The sequence below is a fragment of the Lonchura striata genome, chromosome 20 (genome assembly GCF_050655825.1).
Source record: "Lonchura striata isolate lonStrDom1 chromosome 20, ASM5065582v1, whole genome shotgun sequence".
Taxonomy (NCBI): Eukaryota; Metazoa; Chordata; class Aves; order Passeriformes; family Estrildidae; genus Lonchura; species Lonchura striata.
In genome coordinates, this window is record NC_140722.1 from 4592349 (window position 1) to 4618563 (window position 26215).

General features: G+C 44.7%; 1 long non-coding RNA gene across 2 annotated transcripts; it reads left to right on the top strand.

Moving 5' to 3' along the window:
- On the top strand, window positions 1–24524 carry LOC146765707 (uncharacterized). 2 transcript variants are annotated; one of them, XR_014949625.1, is made up of 3 exons: window positions 1–15295; window positions 15813–18342; window positions 21162–24524. It is a non-coding gene; the product is annotated as an uncharacterized LOC146765707 (long non-coding RNA). The 2 variants fall into 2 exon arrangements; XR_014949624.1 differs by having other exon boundaries at window positions 1–18342.
- The last annotated feature ends 1691 nt before the right edge of the window (window positions 24525–26215 follow it).

The window sequence follows — 26215 nt, forward strand, 5'->3', positions numbered from 1 at the left end:
TCCCAGCCAGCTGAGCAGGGACACCAACACCAACCCCAGCTCCTGCCCTGTGCTCCCCGGGGTGTAGGCAGCCTGCAGTGTATTTCATGAGATGGAGTATTTGTAATCGATTAATTCCACACTGGAAGCACACCCATCACTCCTGCAACATATGGCAGCTAATCTCTCCTTAAGCAGTTAATTAGGCACCATTTGCATGCATGTCGGCCTTTGCACGCCAAAGCAGCTGTGATTCCTGTAGGAAGCTGTTAATTCTGGGCTGGCTTTCTCCTTTGTGTGGAAAAATGAGATGTTTCCCACTCATTTCTTTGTGTATATTCCTTTCAAAGAATAGATGTACTGAGGTGCTGCCTTGGGTGAGAGAGCGGCCTGGCCTTTAGGCCTGGGTGCAGGTTGAGATGAGCAGTGGGTCAACTTTTTTACTCTGTTCATGATTCATAGAATCATAGAATGGTTTGGGTTGGACAGGACCTTAAATATCATCTTGTTCAACCCCTGCCATGGGCAGAGACACCTTCTACTAGACCAGGTTGCTCCAAGCCCATCCAAGATTTCTAGGGGTGGGACAGCCACAGCTTCTCTGAACAACCCATGCCAGGGCCTCAGCACCCTCCACAGGGAAGAATTTCCTCCTAACATCCAACCTAAACCCATTCTCTGTCAATTTAAATCCATTCCCCCTGTCCTAACTCTACATCTCCTTGCAAAAACCTCTGCATCTTTCCTGTAGGCTCCTTTCAGGGATTCAGAGGCTGCAATTAGGTCACCTCAAAGCCTTCTCTTCTCCAGGCTGAACAACCCCAATTATCTCAGCCTACTCCTGTGATTACAGGGGGTAATGGTTAATTTGGCAGGAACTGCCCTCCCTGTGCTCCAAGGAGGAACAGGCATAGGTGCCTTGACAGATCTGATCAGGAAAACTTATTTAGAAGGCACTTGCATCTTTAAAGAAATTTACTAGCCAGCATTATTTATTTCTAAATTTAAGAGTATTGTAATCTAGTGCATTTAAGAATTAAAGGATGTTAGTGCTTGGTCTTGGAAAAAAAAAACAAAACAAACAAACCACATGGATTTGTGCAAGATTTGGACTTGGTGGCCTTTGTGGTTCTCTTCCAGCTCTGGTTATTCTTTGATTCTAAGTTCTGCACCCCCAAAATTGGACCTCTTTTCTTGTTAGGCACTCTCCAAACCACCCCATCAGCACAGTAATCTCTTCAGTGTGCTCATAACAAATATCAAAGGCCAGGAAAGTCTGGGACTAGAAATGTGTTTGCTTTTTCATTATGAATGGGGAGGTACAGCAAGGATTAATTAAGATCTAGGGGTAAACATGGGGTCTGGATTCCTGAATGTCAGATTCAGTGCTGCAGCTAAGGATATCTTTGTTCCCTGGCTGAATCGCTGCTTTACTATCATGTGTCTGACATCTGGATGGCATTCTGAGAACTTTAGAGGGAAAATGTATAATGGACAATCAATAAACTGTTTGTTGGGGAAATTTTCTCCTAGCAGGATGATAAAATCAGGATCTGAAAAGGCATGGGAAGACATCTCAGAGCTGTTCATCAATTATCACTGCTATTTATTTCCTGAAATTGGAATGGAGAACTCAGTGCCCGAGTTGGTTTGAAGGCACAGGAAGTGCACGTTGTTCCACTGCCTCCAACTCTGGCAGACCCCTTGCAAGCCTGTGACAAATTACTAATCAGTCTGCAGTTTTTCTCCCCTGTCTTGTCTCTGTTTTGCTGTGCTCTGGTGTGATTACTGTGTATTCCATCTCCCAGCACCCTGTAAATGATCTATCAGCCTTACTGAATGCAGAGCTCCCTCCTGCATCTCATGAGCTGAGCCCAGGCTGGGCTCCCTGCACGTGGCTGAGCTTGGCACATGTTGGGCTGAGCCTTCCCTGCTCCCTCCATGTGGGAGGCAGATTGCTGAAGTCAGGATCCTGACAAAAGGTTCAGAATTCCCCCCACCGAGCTGAATTTCTCCCCTTCATAATAACAGTGTGTAGTGTTTCAAGTGGCTTCAGATTTTTTCCCCAGTTTTTACTGTCTTCTATTAAGTTAAATGTCCTTTTTCTTTCAGAGCAAGTATAAATCTACTAACTCCAAGTAATACACAGCAAAACAATGTTGTAACATGATTGGTTTGCTTGATCTGCCTGTGAATGACTCTTTCCTCACCAGCAGCCTCATTAATACAAAGTAATTTTTGTCTCTTTCCCACAGTGATTGGTTTTTTGCTGTATAGAACTGATAAATTCCATTCTTTCAATGGAATATATCACAGATTTCTCTGTGAATTCTTCAGAATCCTTCCGAGGAAAGTCCGAGACCCAAGGTTCAGCAAGAGTAGGGGTAGCTGTGAGAGGGTTTTTCATGATCCTTGCTCATCACTCCTGATGAGCCTCACCTGGATGCAGGTACAGCTGCTGAGGGTTCCCTGTGCATGGCACAGGAGGGCACTGCCACCTCTGGCAATGTCCCTGCAGGCTGAATCCCCAAGAGAATTCAGGTGCAGGAAAAGATAAATTGATGGGAAACCCACTGAGGCAAATTACGAGAAGAGTTCCTAGAAGAGTGAGTTACAAATAATATGAGAAAAACCAGCAAGCTACAAACCAACACTACAAGGCACCTTCATGTACCAGGGACAGATAAATGAGAAAGAAACTTGCTTTATATTTTTTTTTCCCCCAGCTATCCCTGCAATGTCTCCAGGCTGCTGTTGGAGTAGCTGACAGTGCATCACTTAGCTCATGGGATGGGTTTGTTGCTTTTGGAGACACAGGTAGAGCCCCAAGGCTGCCCCCTTTAGTGACCTCTCTGCTCCCCATCACGTTTATGCTGTTCCTGAGCAAAGGGGGAGAATGGATGGTGCTGAGCATCCCTTGGGGTCTGAGGGGTGGGATTGCTGTCAAAGGTGGCACAAAGGTGTCGCTACAGGACACGTGAAAGCACAACACGAGCCGCTGCTATTGCAAAGGTGAAAAAGAGTTTATTTTCTGACTCCAGCATTTATACTTTTCTAAAGGTGACAGTGGATTGGAGGGTGAATGTGCCACCTCTCCAAAGACATTGGACAAACTACCAGTGCATCAAATTTCTCCACCTCTGTGGAGGAATGCAAAACAATAGGTTGTTTACAGAAAGTTGTGTGAGAAAGTTCTCTACAAAAATGTAAACTCAGAAGGCTTTAGAAAATCCTAAGAATCAGGGCAACACAAAGGTTTCTATCCCAGGAGCAGAAGGTTCTCGAGGCTGCAGAGAGCAGCACAAAGTCAAGAAACCCTCAGCCATGGCAGGAGACACTGCACAAAGGGGGCTGAGTGATTAAACAAGTCCTGTTGGCCACACTCCTGCAGGGATGAAGATGTGTTAGAAGGAGGTTTGAAGTCACCCAGCCCCTGTAAAGGAAACAGTCAGATGGGATTATCGTGGTGATGGCTATTTGTATGCCAAAGTGACATAAGGATGAAGCTAAAAGTCCTGGAGCTCCAGAGAGAAGTGCACTCTGTGTCAACTGGGAGGAAAAAAAATGGGATAAAGAAGAAAGAAGGGAGAAGGTGGCAGGGGTGAGGGAGTTGAGAGGCTGCTACAGCTTGAAAGAACCATTAGAAGTGCTACTATATTAAATGGGGAAGGGCATCAAGGGGGAATATTTTGCTTTTTCAGAAGTTTGAAGAACTGTACTAATAAAGTAATGTGAGCAGGCAAGGTCAAGGAGGCCAAAAATGAGCAATGAGGCAGCTCTACTGTTCTGACAGATACATGGCTCTGCACCTGCCATGGCCCACATGTGGGACAAAGGCATGAAGCAAGAGGCAGAAGATAAATAGTGGTGCAGGAAGGCTTTAAATTACAAGCGATCAATTCCTCTGACATAAATAAAGTTTCTTTAACCTCAGTTCTCCCATGAGTCAGCATTTTGGGCTGGAAATGATTTACAGGAAAACCCAAGAGATGTTTGAGATGTGATTGAGAGCAGAGAATGTAAATTTAAGGAGAACTGTAGTTAGTGGGGGGGGATGAAATAAGATGCTGCTAAGAGTTCTGTAGTTTAAGGTTGTTAGGCTGTGAGTGTGGCAACATTCCAAAGGCATTATTCCCCAAATTAGGGCTCCAAACTGCCTGACTTCAAGGAGACTCTCTGCTCATTCTGCCTCTATTAAAGCTGAGATCTGTCTTCAACCAGGCTCTCAAGGGGCAGAACTTTTCCAGACTCTCCCAGACCCACCTCCTTTGCAGAAGTGTGGAATGCTGACACTTGTCTACTAACCCATGAACTTGGTGTGAGCAGGGACTCACCTCCACTGTGCTACCACTTCACTTAGCCAATTTTAGCTCATTTGCACACATAATTTTCTGCCAAGGTGACATTATTGAGCATTCCTGATGATGAGGACATTATTTAGGCCAAGGGATAAAATGCATAAACCCAGGCTGGAAATCTGAGCTGAAGATAAGGTTGTTTGACAATGAAACACAGCACAGGGATGGCTCTAGGGCAGAGCTGCTTTGGTCTCTGGTTGAGATGCCTGTAGGTCATAAATCCATGGAGGTCAAACTTCCTGGATGATACCTATGGCCTGGTTTTAAAAACATTGCTAGAGATTTGTTACGGATTTATTTTTGCCCTGTAGGTTTTGGGTTGGTGGGGGTGGGGGTTTTTGTTTGGTTTTGTTGTTTTGTTGTTGTATTTTTCCTTGCTCTTTTTGATTCTCAAAAACTGGGATAGGACCAGTGCAGCTCCCCCAAGCCCCTGACTGCCCCAGGTCCAGTTCATCCTGAGCCAGTTGTTACTGCAAAGTAAAACATGTAATTTTACATCCATTTGTTTTAAAGGTCACATTCTCCTGCTTATAGTGTTTCTACTATATATACATTTTACTAGCCTGCAGAAGCAAAAAACATCTTTCAACCTCAGTGGTCCTAAAGGACAAAAAACTGTGGAGGGTTTTAAGCTCACTGCTCACATTACCAACACGATTAGGAATGGTGGGAGGTCAAGACAAGAAAACAGGAGGTAGAGGAGCTCGGAGGAACTGCTGGAGCTGAACTTTTCAGTGCATTTTCAAGGCCAGAAATCCCAGCTGCTAATCACAACTTCTGCTCTCAGCCTTGGAAAATCCCAGGGCAGGAGGTTTCCTTGAGGAAGGGAAAAGTAGAGGAGAAAGGCCAGAATGGCTGAGGTTGATCTGCAATTTCTTGTCATTTTGCTCTATTCATATAAATGGGGGAAAGTGCCCATTGTTAGATGCTGAAATAAGTCTCAATAATTTTCTATGTTTCTCTTGATTTTCCAGCATTAGCTGTGAGTACTTTTAATGACTCTTTATGAAAACTTCTTCTGGTGTGGGGGAAGTTATTAAGCCTGTTACAAGGGATTTTATGGTTTTAATTATAAACAGGTAATAGAGTCTATGTAAAAATTACCTTTTGACTTTGCAATAAAACCCATTTCCCCCAAGGTAAGAGCTCCATAAAGAGAGAATTACACGACAAGAGAGAGGAGAGGTCGGCTCTGAAATCACAAGGTGCCTCCACAAGAGCAGCTTTTGAGAAGCCCTGGGGATACACCAACCTTAGTCTGTGTGTGTGTTTGTCTGTCTGTCCTGGAGGCCAAGGGAACAGCAGAGGGAAATGCAAGGCTCAGGCTGCCCAGACTGCCTCTGTCTACCTTAGAGCAGCCTCAGGACTTCATTAACCCCCTTAACAGCCACATCTGCACCACCCCAACCCCACAGCTGGACATTGATGCACAGAGCAGGGATGGACCAGCTCTGCTTCTTCCCTTTCAGCCGTGCAGTGATGCCACAGCCAGTAAGAGCCACTCTCTTCCTTATTTCTGGATAATACTCCTAGATTTATCCACCCTGACTTTCTTGCTGTGATTTGTCAACTTGGCAGCAGGAATTGCTGCTGTCTCCACCACAGACAAAGCCCCTGTACTGCCAAAGCTTTCTTTTCCTGTGATTTCCACCACAAAGAAATAAGACTTTTCTGCTAGCCATGTTCTGGGGAGGTTGGTCAAACTCAGCTCTCAGTGCAGCCAAGGCCAGTAGCCACCTTTTCTCTGCCCTTTTCTCTGTCTTGAAGGGAAAGCAGTGTTTTGCCTCCTCATGTCAAACATACATTTTCCTGACTATTAGAGAAGGCATTTTCTTGGCACAAAGTCCCAGTGCTGGCATCCAGTGCTGAGCTCAGCCGTGCTGGTCCTGCTGACTCCTTGTGCCCTTCAGGAAGTCACTTCATTTTCCTTTTGCTCTTTGTTTCTCCCCTCTTCCTTCCTTCCTTCCCTTCCTCACCTGTGCACACCGAGGACAAGCCTTTGATGAATGGGTTGTCTTTTAGCATAAGGTCAAGTGATCCAAAGAGACTGAGCTGCTGTGACTTAATGAGTTAATTATGTCACCTGCCTGTCAGCAAGACCTGATGGAGGCGAGCTCTGAGTTGCCTCCTGCCAGGAAACATGGCTCAGAGGTTTAAAAACAGAATTTTTGCTGTTTATAAGAGGCTACTGCATTTCCAGATGCTCTAGTGCAGACCAGCGATCTGTGCCACCTACCAGAAGTGATTAGATATTTGACTAAGTTAATACCCAGTTGGTCAATATAAATTTGAATTCCTTCTTTCAGCTGGATGACTGAAAGAGGTGAAGAGGAAAAAGCATAACAGTGGAGACTGTAATTTGGTCAATATAAATTTGAATTCCTTCTTTCAGCTGGAAGACTGAGAAAGAAAGAGGCGAAGAGGAAAAAGCACAACAGTGAAGACTGTAATTTGCTGTCTTTTAGCTCTCCCTGCATATAATTTATAAGGATATATAGACTATTATGGCTCATCTGTATCCCTCTAATCATTAATGAGGTGCCTTCCATGCCCTAAAGTTAGTCATAAAAGTAAAGTGTGTTTTCTACTGCAGGTCCATTTCAGTTCTTTATACAAATGTTCTGTTGCCCTTTATAATGTATTTGCTATAAATCTTGACAGCATTATTTGTTTTGTTTTTCTATCTAAATGCAGTGTTGAGTGGAAATGGCCTCATTATCTCCCTATTTCAAAAGAGAATTCAGTGTCTTTAAAAGGTGCTGTATTAGCAGCCCTAGAGACAGAAATCCCTGTTCAGAGAGGAGAGGCAAACACAGGCAGGCAAGCCCAGCCTGCCCTGCCTTGCTGAGCTCCCCTGATGAATGAGCTGCACTCCACTGCTCTGTCCTGCTCTTGTGGGTTCAGCAGGCAGCGTGTGCTCCCCACACTCATCTTTCCCCTTGCTAAAAGCAGTGCCAGCTGAAAGACCTTACCAAATCTAGGGAGAGATTTTTTCTTTTTTTTTTTTTGTATAAACTAGGTTCCCTCTTTTTTAACTTGCAGACAGTTAGTGTGCAACAAGCTGAACCTTTTTCTTTTATTTGTAATGATCACACTGATCACAAGTGCACCTGACAGGTACCAGAGTTAACACTGCAGCAGGCTCCTGGCTTCTTTGAGGTCTCACTCTGGCAGTGTCTCTGTGGCTCTCTTGGATGTTTCCTTGATTTCCTTTCCTGCAGTTTGCTTTTAAGCACTCCAGCAAGCTGCAATGCCAGCGGGCAACATCCATAAAGGTGCTGCAGCACTGAGGAAATCCTGCAGGTCACATTCCCCAGCTCCTGCAGGGCTCTGGTGTGGGCAGGGCTGTGCTCAGCTGCACTTCCACAGCTGGAAAAGAAGAGTTGATCTGTCCCAGCTCTGATGACCAGCTAGATGCCCAAGTGAGATTTTCCTGTCAGGTTGGAGGCTGACTGCTCAGCTTTTGCTCCTAATCTCACTTTTACCTTTCAATTCACCTGATATCCAAAACAAAACACATATTTCATAAAAATTGATGTTTACAACTAACAGGCATAATTTTTAAAACACAGTGATTGCCAAAGCCTGATGAATGAAGAGCCAGATAGGGAAGTTTTTCACAGCTTCAGAGCTAATGAGTTGTAGACATTGGCAAATACTGACTTTTTAAATTAGAGCTGCTATAGTTCAAAGGAGACAGATGGTTTTATTTATGAAAGGGATTTAAGGACCACACAGAGAAGACTCTACAGAAACACAATGTGTTGTTGGAGACCACATATCATCAAAGATGATATTTAAAACAGTTCAAATTTCCAATTCCCCTTTTCCTCCTTGCCAGCCAAATTTGGTGCAGCTGCTTTTTGAAATCCAGGAACATTTGTGCTCTGATAAAAACAAACACAAAACAAGAAGAAACTTTGAGAGGTCACCTTCAAAGTTGAAAATATTGTAGAGTTCACCTTGGGCCTGATTCAAACCCCTTTAACTAATTTCTGTTAAAGACAGTGTGATTCTGTTCCACTCAATACCCATCATCTTGAACTATGGAGACTTGAGTTATGAATACTTTGTCTTATTTCCAAGTTCCTCTAACACAACAGCCAAGGCATCTGGAGCACCAAGTTCATGCTAGAATGGCTACAACAACCATTTGGCAGTGTTGTACTTAAGCCTCAGTTTAAAATAAAACTTGATCATAGTTTAGGCCAAAGTTACAGAGATTTCAGCTGCTGTTTTTGAGCTGAACTCAAAGCAGTAATAGATAACATGTTTTTGGAATAGGAAGGAATAAAACCATTCTTGTTCAGAAAATAGCCCTCATCTCACAGGAGAGGTCAGAAATGGGGTAGACATGGGGAGGATTTTAATTCACCCACAAAAGCATCCAGATGTGGCTCAGCCTGCACAGATTGCAGTGGGAAAGAGCCCTACTGGAGACCCTGCTGGGAAAGCTGCTCCTGCACACAGGGACAGGGAACGTGCTGGCTCTGTGATGGGCAGGACTGTGAGCCTGTGCTTGGTCTGAAATGAGGATCAAATCACAACCCAGGCTGGTACATAGCTGTTTGTGCTCTGAGGGGACCAGCTCCTCGTGGGGGAAGATATTTGTCTCCTGCTGCTGTTATGTTCTTTGCCAGCTTTAAGAAAACTCCAGCAATCTCTTTGCTGTCAGCACAGCATATGTCTCCTCTGCTCTGCTGTTATCTGAAGAGAATGCAGGATGGAAGCAATTTCCAGAAAGCACAGCAAATATTAACACATGCAGAAGTGCAGGGCACAGAGAAAATAAAAATATACCAGCAGTTATTTAACTCTCCTGAATATAGTGTGGCAGCTCAAATATTCATCAAGTTCATACTGCTCCCAACGAGGAGGCAAATTCTGATCCTTCAGTTGTACCAAGTGAGTTGTTTGTCTGTTTTGCAGCCTTCACATGTCAGTGTTCCTTCTGTATTTGCCTGGTTCAGTGCCCACATCTCCAGCAAAGCTGGGCAAGCTGTACTGCTGTGTCCCTGCATCAGTCTCTGGCACTCCCGTGGCCATTTGTGGCTACCTGAGTGACAGAGATCATTTGTGTAAATCATCTTTGGTTTTCTAGAGGGTGGCAACAGCATTGATGCAGTTATGTGTGCCCTGCAGAGGACTCCAGGGAGTCAGGAAGGTCTGAAATCTTCATCTCTGGAGACCATGACATCCCAACAAGTCAATGGGCAGCATACTGGGATGAGAACTGCTTTGAGCTGGGTCCCTTCCAGCCCAGCTGGTGGTGAAAAAAGCAGTGCATGGCAGTGGCTGAATTTTTGCCACCCCACTGTCCTGAACAAAATGCACCCACACAAGAAAAGCTGCTGGTGTCTGCTGGCAACCTGTTCCAGACAAGGAAGGATTATTTTCTCATCCTAGCCCTACACACTGCTGTCAGCCAAGCACAGAACTACCCTAAACCATCAGTTTCCAGTGCTGCTTCCCCACATCAGCTGGCAGATGTGTACAGCAGCTGTAGAGGGGAGATTGGAGCCTCTGGCCAAGTGAACACTCAGTCCCAAGCAGCAGAGGAGCATCAGTGCCCAGCTGGTGCCATCCGTGCCCCCAGGAGGAGGTGACAGCCACCACTGCACACAGAACCCTCAGCACCCACCCCTGAGCACTGCCCACAGCTGTAAATTCCTCAGAGCATGTTTGCAGCTGGAGTCACCATCCCCAGGCAGTGACCGAGGCCAGGCAAGGGCTGGCTCCTGATTTCAAAGCTCTTTCTCTCAGGCTTGGTGCCTGCTCCACCAGCACTGACGTGCTCCACCCCTGGAAGTGCTCAGCCCACAAGAGGATGTGGCTCTGAGGGGACAGGGCTCAGTGGTGGGCTTGGCAAGGGGGGTCAATGGATGCTCTCAAGGATCTTGGAGGCCTTTTCCAACCTAAAAGAATCCGTGATTCTGTGGTTTGTGGGCTGCAGCCTGAAGATCACTCTCCAAATTGTGCTGTCCATCTAATGACCACAGTGAAAGGGGTGCAGACACCACAGGCAGACACACCCAGAGTGTCTGCTGCTAACTGAAGAGCATTTAGGGAATCCTTGGCTGAGTTTGTGCTATTCTGGAAGAAAACACAATTAAAATTAAGATCTTCCCACTGGAAAACAAGGCTTGACACCACAGGGACAGGCAACAAGCTGCAGACTCCTGTGAAGGGAAAGGTCTGCTGGGTTTGACATTCTGTAATCTTTAAATAAAGTGTGATTTAGTCAATGAATAGAAACCCTTACAGCTTTAACATTAAGACCAATCTGACTGCTGGCACTAAATGTAGCTGGGAATAAAGGCAGTAACAAGAAATTGAAGGAGAATAGGAAAGTTAATTTTCAGCAAAGCATAAGGAGAGGGAGTGTGTGTGTCCATTTATTTTAGGGTTATGAAATTGCAGTTGGTTTGGGTTTTTTTTTTAACAAGATTCCAGCAGAAGAGGATAAATGAAGATAAGTGGCTGACTCAGGCATTCTGAAATTAGCACTGAAGCTCACTGTTATAGGCTGTCATTACTCTGTGGACTTGTAAAGTGAGAAAAAAATTGAAGTATTAAGTGAAGATGCCATTGAAACACAATGTGCAGTTATAAGGGCTAAAAAACAGCTTATTTTTATTGGCCCTTACCCTTTTTTTTAATTTTGCTACTCGCTTCTTGTTTTACAAGACACTGCTCTCCTGAGAGAGGGAAAAAAGCCACAGGACCTACCAACCTCTGTCTGTATTTAGAGTTTGTGTGTGCATTACTATGCCACGTGGATTTATTATAAACTAATAAATAATATCTTAGATTTATATAACACCTTTCTATTCCCAGAGATTCCAAAGCACTTTGTAAACAGCAGGACTTAATTGTCTTCTCACTTTGCTTTTATGAACTTTTGACTTCAGGGGGATTGCTCTTGATTTACACTAAAAATATACAAGAATTGGGTATCTTCCCTCTGGACCAGAGCTAAGAGGAACCACAGCAATCTAAGAACACTTAGAAGCATGTAAAACCATTTAAGACAGAATAAAAATTAGGGATTTTGATTTAACAGAAAAGAAAGTGCTGTAGAAAGCAACATATTCTAAGCCACACATGGAAGTTGGTTGGGAGGTGAGGCTCAGAATGATTTTGTCCTAAGCACCTTTTATCATCAGTGGCCATCCCTGAGTTAATACCTGATGGAGAGAGGAACTTTGGGACAGCCCTGGGACATCAGTTTGGTGCCTGTGGCTGCTCACAGTCACCTCCTGTTCGTGGGGCTTTGCAGCAATTGTCCCTCCCTGGCTGGGCAGTGCCCATGTGGGCATTGATCAAATTCCCTTCTACCACCAGGCAATTCCCTGGGAAACAGCATTTGAAACCAATGCCACGTTTTTGTCATTAACCTGTGAAGTGTCTATGTTCTGATACGTGCAGCAGAGAGATCAATGTCCTATAAAGAGGGCAGTACAAATTACAGTTCTGAGAGCAGCGTCCTTGGCTGGCAAAGCAAAGTTTTATTATCAGAAAGCTTTAAAAGAGCAGATTTCCATTTTTGCAAAAGCTGATGCTTTAAAAATCTTTGCCAAACCACACAATCCACAAAGAATTATTCATTAGAAGAGAAATCAAAATACTATAATGTTTAAATATGTTTTACTATTTTGAACTTTCCCTTAAAGTGACTTTTTTTTTTTTGTCCCACTTGATATTTGAAGTGGTGTAGTGCAAATAGCATTCAACCAAAGCCAGGTCATGGGGGAAAATCTAATTGCTCTTTCATCTTGTTTGAATTTTCAGGCTTCCTAAAAATGGAATATTTTTTTATTTTGATTAGAAACAATTCTTATTTCCAAGGATTCCAGCTGGTCTCTTTATTATCTCAGTTCTGCCACGTGGTGGTTTGGTTTTCTAAAGATGGAAATGTTGACAGTGAGGCAAAGATGGCTGATGGATGACAAAAATCATTGATAATGGAGCTGCTCAAGAAAACTGAGGTAACAACATTCCCATGGGAGGATCCTGCATTCCCTCTCCTGTGCAGTTTTTGTTTTGAGCAACATTTGAGAGTTCTATTCAACCATAAACTCAGGTTAGCACATGAGCAAGATTGAGGAAATCCGTATTTTTGCTGTTAGTAATTAAGGGCAATAATGCTTTCAGGGCCACCAGGGCTGTTTTTCAGTCACTGCATGAACACCAGCTCCTGAGCTGGGCTGTGATAAACCAAACTGGGCTCCCCTTGTGTGTCCCCATGGAGAGAGCAGTGATTTCAGCCAGCAGCATCAGTGGTTTGGCAGTGCTGCTGCCCTCCCATGCAGCAGGACACCACCCCAGGCCAGGCCCCTGTGCCCAGGTCGGGGGATTCACTCAGGTTAGCATGGGGTGCCAGAAACAGAAGTTCAAATTGTAGACACTGTGAAAAACGCCAATCACTTGGTTTTTAAAATTTTAAAAGTTTAATAATAATAATAATATGGTTATAAAAATAGTAATATAATTAGAGTAATGAAATTTAGAGTTAGGACAATTACAAGAAAATAAAAAGCAAAGAATTATGGATGTCCAGATGCTCTCGGGCACTTAAGCCTTTGTGAACAAAGGAATAACCCTTAAAACCTGTTGCATATTCATACATACTTCATGGTTATGCATACATTCTATTTAAAACAAGAAACTCTGGAATATGTCAGCTCCTTCTTTTTATCCCCACGGCATCTTCAAGTCTGAGGAAGGCCTGAAGAAATTAGCTTCTTCTGATAAGAGAATCATAAATTCCTCTGCTCTGGAAGATTTAGGTGTTCTGTGACTGTTATCTCGAAGCAAGTATCTCATTCCTTTAAAAAATACCTCACATACATAGTTTCTATTTTAACTACAAAACTACATTTACCATACTATTAAAATGCTAATACAGCACTTCTAATCAATATAACATAATACATATAGTACTCAATTTAATATTTGCAAAAAGCCAATCATAAAAAATGCATTTTTCACCAAGTGTGGAGCAGGCCACAGCTGCCTGTGGTGGGGACAGGAGGGATGGTGAGCACCTGACCATGTCCTTACACTGCAGTGAGCCATGGAAATGTCTTTGCTCCACCCAAGGACATCCAGGGGTGTCAAAGCTCACCCTAGGTCGGGGTGGCTCCCTGTGGTGGAAAAGTCTCTCCTCCAACCCGAGCTGCCAAAGAAAGGCTCAGCAGTCTCTGTTGTTCAGTCTCAAGGCAGTTTATTGAAATTATCTAAAAGATTTTCTTCTGGGGCTGCTGTGGTTTGCTCACAGCTCAGGCAGAGGCACACACACACCCTGACATCCTCTCTGACCCCGACTGCTTCTTCTCTCCCCACCAGGGCTGCTGCTCTCTTTTATATGGTACATTACGTGTTACATGGTTACAGTTTTTCCCAATGCCTATTACCTATATTAAATGGTGCTTTTCTATCTTTTATATGGTACATTACGTGTTACATGGTTACAGTTTTTCCCCAATGCCTATTACCTATATTAAATGGTGCTTTTCTACTCTAAACCAATCTGTGAGTGCCAACATCACCAAGAACATGGAGGTAAGGAAGAAGAAAGAGGGAGGACAGGGCAGGCCCAAATCCCAAATCCATCTTAAAACCTCTGACCCCCATGTACAAAACCAAAACCCCCCTGTACAGCATTCAAAAATTCTTCCCTCTACTTTGTGACTACTTCTACTATAATATCTAAACTTTTGTGACTTCTTGTTCTTCCTGCAAGGTTGGTAAATCATTCCATGGTTCAAACCCAAAATCACAGCTGTTTCCAGCTGCCTGCCAGGGTCTCAAATGCTTCTGACCTGGACCTGGAACATCCAGAAATGTCTGAGGGACATTTTGAGCTCCCACACAGGGCAGCATGCTGGGGTTTGCCTTTGTGCCTGCACAGCTTCCCTGTCTCTGCCCACCCCAGCTTTTGCCTTTGTGAGGCCCCAGGTTCTGAAGCGATTTTGTCCAGGCAGCCACAAGTCCAGCAAAAAACAGGAAAGGTTTGAGAGTGGAGATTGCATCTTCCCTGAGGAAATGAAGAACAATCTGTGGAGTTCACAGCACAACACTGAGAGCCACTGGGTGAGGGCAAAGTGCTCTGGCTATTTTAAAAATATACTTGTTTGTTCTAAAGAATGAAGTGGTGCTTTGGAGAGAAATAAAACCAGGATGAGGAAGCAGTAATAAACCAGGGCTTCTGTGCGAGTTGCCTTCCCAGAGGAGCATTTACAAGCCCTGCTGATGTGTGACAGACTCCTTATGGCTTGGTGCTACAAGCTTTTGGAATAAAAGTGGCTTTGGGATGGCTGGATGGGAGCTCCTGGCTGAGGTCTGATTGCATTCAGCCCTCTGAGCAGAGGACTTGCCTTGGATCTGGCAGGGTCTGTGTCTAAATCAGTGTTTCCATGGCTTGCTATTTATTGATCCCCAGGGAGAAGCTCCATGGAGGGTGGGAAGGGTCATTTCTCACTGCCAGCTCATTAATGGCGTAGGGCAAACAGCAAACACGAGCAGAAGAAAGAAGCTTTAATGAGCTGTTCACACCTGAGATGTGATGGCTGTTCACAAATCAGAGGCTCAGTAACTCCTGCACCTCTGCAGTGTTTTGTGCCAGGTGTTTGCAGTGCTCCCAGCTGGGCTCTTACAAGGGGCTGCAGAAGCACCTTGGAAACAGAACCAACTTCGAGGCAGTGGTAAATACAGTACTTGCTCTCACAAGGTATTTACATGTAAATTATGCCAAATTTTTTTCCAAGGCACAATAAAGAGTTTGATCTCTTACTGTCCTGAATGCCAGCATAAGAAAAAAAAAAAAAAAAAGAGGTCAGACAAAAATACATGGAACTGTTGCTTTTCCTGAATGCACCTGGGTTCAGTGGGTATCAAACCAAACTGGTTTGCTTCAGGCAATTCAGCCTCCCATGCATTTTTCAGAGCTGAGAAAGGTAAATTTGTTATATTCTTCCTCAGAACTCTTAGTTTTTGTTTGCCTTTTTTTTTGTTTTGTTGCTTTTTTATTTACTTTTAGGGTATTTTTTTGGTTGGTTGTTTTAGGATGTGTTTGTTTCGGGGTTTTTGGTTTTATTTGGTTTTTCTTTGGGTTTTTTTGTTGGTTTTGTTTGTTTTATATTTTGAGGGTTTTTTGTTGGTTTTGTTTGTTTTTTTGTTTGTTTGGGTTTTCTTGTTGGTTTTGTTTGTTTTTGTTTGGGGTTTTTTGTTGTTTTTGCTTGGGTTTTTTGTTGTTTCTGTTTGTTTTTGTTTTGGGGTCTTTTGTTTATTTTGTTTGTTTTTTTGTTTGGGGTTTCTGGTTGGGTTTGTTTCGTTTTGTTTGGGATTTTTTGTTTTGTGGGTGTTTTTTTTGTTTTTTGGGGGTTTTTGGTTTTTTTTTTTAGTTGGTTCTTTTGTTGGTGGTGGTGGTTTTTTTTTGTTGTTGTTGTTGTTGTTTGTTTGGTTTTTTTCCAGGAATGAGCCATTATGGAAAGAAGACTCGATGTTCAGATGCTCACAGAGGAGGTCTGGTTCTCCAGGAATTGCTGAAGGAGCCAGGGAGACCTAAGCCCGATGTTTAAGTGGCAAATGCTGTGAGGTGACTCTGTGCCCTGGGGAGCTCTTGATGGCTTTGCCAGGCTTTTGGCCAGACCTCAGACAATAAGGACAACATGCTGGATGATGTGTTCACAGTTGCTTTTTGCTGACAGTAGCAATCTGCATTGCCATTGCTAAAAAAACACTTCCCCATTACCCCTACAACTGTGGGCTGAAATCCTGGTGTTGCTTTTGCAAATGGGATGTTATGGAACATTGCTTCCAGAGCAGAACTTATCAGCTCAGTCTGTCTCTAGGTGCTAGTTAATGTTGTAGGAGAAAGTCCAGAAACACCCACAAGTGATGCTCTAAGAAGAAGGAAACTTGTTTTTTTCCTTTTTCTAATTTAGAGATACCTCGGTGTTCTACAATTACACCAACACCCCGAGCTGTGGGGATGCTTCTGATTCACTTCTTAGCTGGTCTTTAACCGTATTTCCTTTAACAGCTCATTAACTTAGTTATCCTTGGGACACCCCTGCAAACAGAAACTGAGGCACAATGAGCCTGAGGGCCTTCTCTCAAATTGTATGAGGATTAGGAGAAATGAGGATGAACCTCAAGTCCCAGTGTAGTTCCCCAAGCACTGAGCTTCCTTCCTGTAGCATTTTGGGATATCACTGCAGGGTTCCTAAGCAACTCCTGACTCTGCACAACTCTTCTCCTCCTGCTTGCAGAGTGCTCCCCTTGGAAGCATGGAAATCAGTGGAAATCAGATTTCCCCTTTGGCTGGAAATCAGTGAAGATTTTCAGAAGTGACTATCACTTTTTGGTCCTTGGACTTCACAAAACAAATCCAAGAAGTAGCAAATCTTTCCCCTCCCCACAAGGACAAAATATTCCATTTTCCACAAGCTCCTGTTCATTATCCTTGTTGAAGTCATTAGCACGAAACCAGCTGGGGAGTTCACCTGTTTTTCACTCCCTCTCTGGTGCCTGGGCTGGGGAGGGCGTGGTTGGAACATCTCCTTGTTACTGCTGCAGTCCAGGGAGATTTAAAACAATTTTTTTTGATCAAGTAATTTTGTAGTATAGGAACGCTAATGCTCCTACTGATATAATATTGTGAGCATAATTAAAAGAACTCCCAGATGAGAGTCAGCAGTCTTGGAAAAAAAAAAATCAACCTCATGCAAACAATAATATTAAAGGGCAGGACAGAGGCTTCTGAGTGCTTTCATTTGTGTTGACTCTGTTGTATTTCTGTAGGATTTGCAAAGGACAGATTCTGTAAAGTGATCCTTCTCCAGCTGAATGCCACAAAACTATGCTTTAATAGTTGAACATTCAACAGAAAAGGGAACAAAACAGTTTTGTCTTATTCAGCCATGCATAGGAGCATCATATCTCCACTGTCCTAAGGAATTGTAGAATATTTAGGGCTAAAAAAGACCTCTAAAATCCTTGAGTCCAACCTTTAGCCTGACACTGTCAGGCCCCCAACTAAACCATGCCCCCGAGGGCCACAGATCCATGGTTTTTGAACACTTCAGGGATGGGGGTTCCTCCCCTTCCCTGGGCAGTCTGTGCAAGGTTTTCCTGTCCCCTCTTGCTCTGGGGAAGAAGAGGTTCTGTGCCTCACCTGAGCTTTGCTCCCTGGACCCAGAGGGGAGAGGACCTTCAGCCCTTTCCTCTCAGCCTGCCATCATCATCTTCTCCTCACCCACTGCTCTGTCCCAAAAGCTCCCAAATAACACCTGGGTGCTCTGTGCTCTCCTGAAGGCACAATGTGGAAAAGGCCAGACCAAGATCCTGGGGCTATTTTCATGCACTGAACTTGAAAGCAAAAGTGATTCTGGACTAGGATTTATTATTTTGGTTTGTATAGTTTCATATAAGCAATCCCATTTTGGTCAATCAGCTGGATAAGGCATGAAAGCTGTTTTGAGTTTTTTCCCCTCAGGAAAACCTGTGTGACTTAAACTTTGTGACCAGCAGTTCCCTTGCAGAAATAAAGTTGGCTCCATCTGCATTCAGCTACATGAAACTGATACAACATAATGGCTCTGCCAATTTATTCATACAGCTGATATTTGCTAATGCACTTTGATTTATTTGCCTTCTCGCCTCGCAGTAAAGCTGTATTTTTATATACTTTATTTCCTCCACAATCCCCAGCATGCACAGTTCCTGCTGGGCCTTCACAAATTAATCTCTGAGATTTTTTCCTTGCGTCTTGAGCGAGCAGAGAGCACCATCCATCTCGGTTTGAAATTGGTTGTGCTCCAACTTTCTGCTTTTGCTTTTTCCCTTTTAGGCTTTTCTGGTTCCGTAGCACTTTCCAGGGTGGATTTGTGTCTGTCCACAGCAGACATGGCTCACATCAGTGTGGAAAGGGAAGTTGTGAGACCCATTTGTGTGTCCAGGACTTTCAGCGGATGCTCAAAAAGAATTACAGTTTGACTGGGTAGGTTTAAATTTACATGTAATTATGTCTTTTGCATGTAGAAAATCAGGGCAATGATAATATCTAGAAAATTTGCCTTGCTGTGCATGGCTGCTGCTGCTGTTGTTGTTCTTTGCAAACACTTTGATTATGACACAGAAATACAAACACCTAAAATAGGTGATGGGCATTGTGAGCTCTGTTCTGGATGTCCTAGAGATGTATAGGGTGTATAGGGACAGCAGTGAAAACTTTAATTTTGTCAACCATGTTTTAAAGTTGGATCCACAGAATAGTTTAATGGAAGGATTTGCATGCTGGATTTTTTTCCCCCAACCCTTTTAGATGCACTAAGCGAAAGAGGGATAATCAAATTTAAGCGACTCTGCTTAATTCACTGGAAACCATATGAGCCACCACTGTGACAGCTCTTTTACAAGGCTGGGGCCATTATCCCAAACAATCTGGGGCTCCCCATGTACACAACTGTGTAGAACAAAAGAACTCAGCGGGGATTATCTCCCAAAACTGCTGTGTTTTTTATGATTGCTGTATTTTAAACTACTTACAAACTCACTGTTGATCTGCTCCCAAGTACACCTGTGCTTTAAGACTGAGGTAAGTGTGTTTGAATGCAAATGTGGATAATACAATAGAAATTGCTTTAATGAAAGGGAAGCTGCCTCTTTGAGAGCATTGGCATTACCAAAAGAATCCAGGGTAGTGCAGCTTCCCAGGATCCAGGAGCTGGCTTTCAGCACTTCCAGGCTCAGACACTCACCAAGGAAGGTGCATTCAGTGCATAAACTAGAGGTAAGAACAGTGAAAAAGGAATAGAAATGGAAATAAAGAAGAGATGAAAAGGAAGAGGAGGAGAGAGCAAAGCGAGAGGGAAATGGGATGCTACAAGAATCAGCAGAAGATTGAACTTGTGTTTGGTCACAAAAGAACTACACTGGTGCAACCTGGATACAGCAATATTTAGACATTTATAGAAAAATGAGTGTGTCAGGGAATGGGTTTAAGCTGATGGGGTTTGGAATGAAAATCCTGGAATTAAATTCCTTAAAATCCAGTGTCCCAGGCAGAAATGTCTGTCCCTGGCCTGCTGCACAAAGAACTGCAGCTGCACTGGGAACCTGACCTTCTTTTTAATCTTTAATGCAAGTCTGAAATGTAAAATGGGAAGAAAAATAATCAAGACTCCTTCCATTCTTGCCTACCAGAAATCCAGAATTAATCCACTTGACAGTAAGTGCACTGGGATTTCCACAGGAGTGGCAGAGAGCCCTGGTATCCTCCCTGGTAATCTGCAGTATTCCTGTCTCACAGTGTCACTGTGTAAAAGAGAAACGGTGAGAGAGGAGCCCAGCTTGCCCTCAGGCTTTGCTGGGGCTCTTTTCCTGGTCCATAAAGCTCTAAAACTTGTGCATCATCCCACTGACTCTGATGAAAATGATGCAAAATGTCACTTTTACTTTGTGGTTTCAAATCCAGTGATCAAATTAAAAAAAAAAAAAGTGTGAAGAAGAAGTGTGTGAAAGAGAAAGAAGGGAGGCACACTGATTCCTGCTCCAGATGTTTTCTGCACCCTGCCATTTGGTTTCTGCTCTTTCTAAGCACCACGAGTTAATCTTCTACGGTGAAGTAACAAAAGCGAGTGACAGCTGCTGCCAACACCTCTCTGCACAGCCCAGGGGGAGAAGTCTGCTCACAGGTCTGGAGGGTATCAGTGCTGACATCCTGATTTACTGGCACTGGGTTACATCTCTGTGAGGGGAAGGGCTGTCTCTGCCAGCTGGGACAGGGAGGCAGAGACAATCACAAGCTGTGTGGCATCGTGGTGGGGTGACATTCTCCTCCACAGCTACACCGAGCTGCTCTGCAGCAGCAAAAATGCTTGGATTGCAGCACATGCTGCTGGATCCCTGGCATTCAGGGCAGTGTAAATGACATTGTGAAGCTTCTTCTGTAATAAACTCTCTGTGGGGCCAGGCTGGTATGGAGCACATTGGTGGGAGGCTGGTGACAATGACACTGTCATTTGGACCTGGGTGATTTCCATGGGGCTCTGCAGGTTGAGCAGAGAACTCTATGGGGTCCCAGTGGTTAAAGTTCAATATTGGGATCAGCAGATTTTTGTGTTGTCTCTCAGCTTCCATGGTGATTTATTTTAAGGACATTTTTAGCTTTGTATGTCTGTAAAAGCCATCTGCATGAGAGTAGTGGAAATGTGTGTTCCTGTCTGGTGTCTTACTCATCTCCTTAGTTCAGCCTGGAGAAGGAAGAGGCAGAGCTGGGAGTGGGGAACACTTGGTTGCTCCTCACCCTGGTTTTGCTCTGCCCACAGGCAGCAGGACGAGGCAGGACAGTTTATCACAGCAGCTTGCAGAGCTATCTCTGAGCCAAAGAGCAGGAAACAAAAGGATCAGCCTTAGATGATGATGGATGCATGGACAGGCCTTGGACACTTCTAGGAATGGGGCAGCCACAGCTTTTGTGGCCAACATCTGCCCGGGCCTCACCACGGGCACAGTGCAGAATTATTTTCCTAATGTCTCCTCTAAACCTGCTCTAAGTTTGAAGCCATTCCCCTTGCCCTGTCACTATGTGCTTTTGTCAGAAGTCCCTGTGCCTCCCTCCAGAGCTGCTGTAGGAGCTGGCAGCGTGGCAGTGGGCTCTGGGTGGGTACCAGTGGCAGCGAGCACCAAGCGCTGCCCTGCAGGGGTCAGTGCCAGGAGCAGATGCTGTGGCTGCTCTAAGACACTGAGCCCACTCTCAGACAGCTCAGGGACCATTTCCAGCCCCTTTCACTATCTTGTTGGTTTTTCTCCTTAAAGGTGATGATGCAGAGGTCAGTGACAAAAGCCAGAGTGAACTGGATACCCTGCTCCCAGGATATGGTGCCCTTCCAGCACTGCATTACCTACAAACTGCTGGATGAAGAGAGACTACACGCAGCTTTTGCCAAGGAGTTTGCCTTCAAATGCTGAAACCAGGACAGCAAAACCACACATTGATCTTTGCCATTTCCTTTCAGGCCCTTTGGTGCCTGGAGGACACAGCTGGAAAACCTGTGGGTCTGGGCTGTGGTGCTGTGGCAGGGAAGCACAGCAGCCGGGGCAGGAATGAGAATTCCAGCTCTCCCTTCTCTGCCTGACAGCGTGAGGCAGCAGCACACCCTGCTCAGTGCCTGTGCTGTGAGAGCTGAGTCTTGTGTGAATCCTTTCCTGCGGGTCAGAAGCCCTGCAGTGAGATAATCTAGGCTGATACCAGTTTTCTGCTCTGTTGGCTTTCCCTGTAACCCATTACCCGGGATTGAGATGGATGCTTTCCCATAAGAGCTTTACATTAAGGCAGATTCCCCATCCAGGTTGAGATTTCTGGGTCTGAGCCCCCCTGGTTTCCAGATGTCCCACAGACATTAGGAGCAGCACGGGGAGTGCAGGAGGAGGGATGAAACTCTGCCGTGTTTCTTTTTTTTTTCCTCGGTGTTGTCAATTAAACAGGATTTATGTGTTATTTCTCTGTTCTGTAATTACCCCCTGGGATTTATTTCAGATAGCTGGAGAAAACAATATACCTCCAGAACTTTCTGGCTGCTGGGAAGAGTTATTGCTGCTCCTCCTGACTGTGTAGCAAAATCCAACTCCCTTCATTACTGGCTTTACCTCAGTGAAGCATGAGAAGGTATCCATTGTAATTTTGTTCCCTTTCAGGAGGGGACATAAGAAATGGCCCTGGACATGCCAGGTACAGTGAGTCTATAGGACAAATGGAATTACAGGTCACAGAGAGTATTATTAAACCCCTGTGTGTTAGGCTCTGAGAGCTCCCCTGTGCTTGCCTGCACAGTCAGACTTCACAGCAGAGAAGTTGTCATTAGTGATGATTGAAGGCCAATCTGTTGTTTCTGATTAAACACTCACTAATGATGGTCTGATGTTACAGGTTGTTTTTTTATTTTGTGTTCATTTCAAAAGCAAAAAAAAGATTTTTTTTTCCCTTCTTCTACTTATGCTTTGAAACCTATGATTGACTGGCACTTGAAGAGGATATGTGGTTGCTTGATTTTTTTTTTTTTTTGAAAGCTGAGGGGTGGGAGAGGGATTTGTTTGCATGTGAAGGAGGGCTTGACAAAAAAAAAGTGAGAGAAATATTGACATAATTTAGGTAACACACACTGTAAACAAGCTGCTAGGTTTTGCTTACAATAATTTACATCCCTTCCTCTGCAGAGCACAAGCTGTGTATTTCTCCTCACCAAGGCTGAGCCAATCATCCTGACTTGCAGGCTTCCTTGCACTTATTCCTGCCGTGTTTGCCCTGAACTTTGGGGCTGATGAAACCCCCATATCAAGTCAAGCTCTGCTGAAGTCACCAAGGGTTTAATCCGAGAAAACAAACAGGCTTTGCTTTATTCATGTGTCTCTGCTTCCTGCAGCTCAGGCTGAGCTTGCTGGCAGATTCCCTTCCAGCAGAGTTGTTTGCATTGCAGGTTGGCTGGAGGTCGGGCAGGTCTGCTGCTGGAGAAGGCAACCCAAAAAAACATGCCCAGAGGGAATGTGCAGCTTGTCCTTACAAATGTAGCCAAAGTTCTGCCTGCAGCCATCCCACCCGGCAAGAGCAGTCCTGGGAAGGATTCCACTTCCACTGTCACTGTCACTGCCACTGTCACTGCCACTGTCACTGCCACTGCCACTGTCACTGCAAGCAGGGCCACCCAGGCAGAGCAGCAGCTCACAGAGCTCCCATGGGTGCTGCTGGGCACTCTCAGGGGTTAAACCTTGTTTGCCCAGGGGGACCCTTGGGCCTTGGACAGGACACATGGGTGGGCACAAGGATTCTTGCAGCCCTTTGGCTGTGCTGGCCTCGAGGTGGGGCTGGCGCGTGTCCTTGTCACTGCTGGTCCTGCTTCAGTGATGAGGGAGAGCAGGACAGATTGTGAGGAGCATCCTTGGCAGAGGCAGCAGAACAAATTGCCTCGCTCCTGCCTCTAGATCCAGAGTCCTCCTGCTCAGGAGAACACTTCTGCTGGCAAAGGCAGGCTGCAAGGTGCTGCTGTGCATGTAAAGTCTGCCTCGCTTCTCCAGCCATAAAGTGCACTGCAGCTCAACTCTCAAGTTATTTTGCCACAGCTCAGGTCTGAAAGGCATGATAGAAACCCAAATTATTATTTTTCTCAACAGTGGCTTTCTGTAACAATCAAGCCCTAAACAGGTACTGCCCAAGAGCTGTGTCCCCAGGCAATTTGTCCTTCTAGGCTGCACTGGCCTTTCCCCATGATGAACATCACTATTAGCCTTTTTCTTTCTTGATTATTCTTCCTCTGCTTTTCATAGAATCAAAGGTTGGTTTTGGTTAGATGAGACCTTAAAGATCATCTTGTTCCAGTCCTCCAGGCCTTCCTGGAAGGGACACCTTCCACTAGACCAGGTTGCTCAGAGCTCCATCCAGCCTGGCTTTGAACACTTCATTTGGGGCAGTTCCAAGGTTTGCTGCCCTTACAGCTCCATGCCTTTGTGTTCTCCCACTTTTGGGAAAGGCACCATCATGTCCCAGAGGGCAGAGAGAAATGGAGATGGCAGTGGAGGCCAGAGCTTTACCTACATCAGTACTTGGGGATGGTTAAAGCAGTGGTGGTGGACGAGGATTTAATTGCAAACTCAGGGGGATGGAGGACCATAATTTCTGACTTTGGTGTTTGTTTCTATTTATGAGTAGCTCTAAATTAAAGAGGATTTCAACCCTGTGCTGCCTCCAGGAATTCAACCCTGTGCTGCAAAGGTTACTTTTGCCATTAAAATTCTAGGAGTCAGAGTTGTTGCTGAAGTTTCCTGCTAATTATCTCAGAAGATGATGTTCACATTTATTTGTCATTCTGAACAGGGCTTCATTCAGAAGTTCTTGTAACAAAAAGTGCTGTTTGCTTGTTAAAAATAACTGACTGACTCAAAAGGTACCTGGGAGCAGCCAGAGAGAGAACAAACAAATTTTTTTTAGTATTATTTCCACATGAAAATGAAAGGTCCAAATTAGAGTTCTGGCATGTATCTGCTGAAGTTTTCATAAACAGTGCTCATACCACATTGAAATTACAAACAGCACATCTGTGAGATCCTTCTTCTGTCCCCACGCTGTGTTTGTAATGTTAATACTTGTATCCGAAAGTGTTTGGGCTGAGCAGCTTCAGGCATTTTTACTTGTTGTTATTTCCCTACACGTGTCAAAGGGGTAACAAGTTCTTCTGGATTTAACACCTTTCTCCCTCCTTTAAATGTATCTATAAGTAACCATCAGGCTTTCTGGGAAAACAATCATGAGTATTCTCATTTAAACCAATGAATAACAAACTGGCCGTTTTCAAGTTCCCTTTTAAGGCACCGCCTTGTATTAATTTTCCTATGGTAACTCCTGAGCCGAATTCAGCAGGGTCAGGAGCTCTCTACAGTGAAACTGTGCAGAGAAAATGGGAGCAGGATAACAGTATCTCATAGTCTATATTGCAAATCAACGGGGAAGCTGGCACCCTGAATTGGACGGTGTGCGGAATAACAAATCTGGAATGGATGTCAATGTATTTTGCCCCCTTGGAAAAAAAAACAAAAACAAAAACAAACCAACTTTCCTTTGAGCTGAGGTGAAAGGAAGTATTGTTTCTATCAAATAAGCAGATGTAGAAAGTAGATTCCCAAGCCCACAACATTTATATTTTAATACAAATTAGATCTGTAAAACAGTGGGGGGGGGAAGTTAAAAATTCCAGAATTTCACTGCAATTGTCACAGATTCATCCAGGAGCTTGGGAGAATGACTCCTCAGGCAGGTCCAGAGAGTGCCTGGAAAAGCTGGTGTCTGGAAACAAGAAACACATCACTTGGCAGCCTCTTTCTGCATTTCTATCCTCAGGGTCCATAGGCTGTGAAATATTCCTCCACTGCTCTGGCATTTGCCATGCTATATAAACAGAAACATTCTGGTTTCTGTCTTCACTCCCTGTGTCATTCAAACCCACAGAGGGAAGGGAAAACCTCTGCCTCATGCTGGCTAGCTCAGGAACAGCTGGAAAAGTCATCTGCTGGGGAGGGTTAGCTGGGATATCAGGGAAAGGCTCTTCCCCAGAGGTGCTGGCACTGCCCAGGCTCCCCAGGGATGGGCACATCCCCAAACCTGCCAGAGCTCCAGGAGCGTTGGGACAGCGCTGCCAGGGGTGCCCAGGTGGGGCTGTTGGGGGGTCTGTGCAGGGATGGGGCTGCCCTGGGTCATCCTTGTGCCCTCCCAGCTCAGGATAATCTGTGATTCCATGGTCTGCCACTGCCTGCTTCATGTGCACTGGAAGGGGGATGGATTTTATGGGTTTGGTTCTTGTTTGTGTCGTGTAGGCAGTCTGAACTCCGGGCTGTTTATGTCCCAGCCGTGTGAGCAGAGCTGGAGCTGAATCCTGCTGAAGGTTGGGTAGAGGGAAGAGAGCAAAGATGTGCCATGGACAAGAATGTACAAAGCAGGGAGGGTGGAAGTGGAAGGCAGCAGATCTGGGGGTCTTTGGGAAGATACAAAGCAGCTCAAGGAGCTGCAGCAGGAGCTGAAGGGTCAGAGATGGAAGAGGCTACACCTGGCATGGGCAGCCAGCAGCTTCAAACCCAGCTGTCACCACTGCTTTGGAGTCACATCCAGACACTGGTCCTGTATTTCCAGATGTGTGGCAGCACTCCTCAGAGAGCTCAGACTCAGGCCTCCTTAGGAAAAATGGCAAATGGTTCACACAGATTTTTTCCCTGTGACTTTGGATTCAACAAGATTTTAGGCAGTTTTTTCTTGCTTCAACATCTTGTAATCTCTTGTTGCTGTTTCTCTTCGTATCAGATCAACACTGAGAGAAACTGGAGCAAATCTT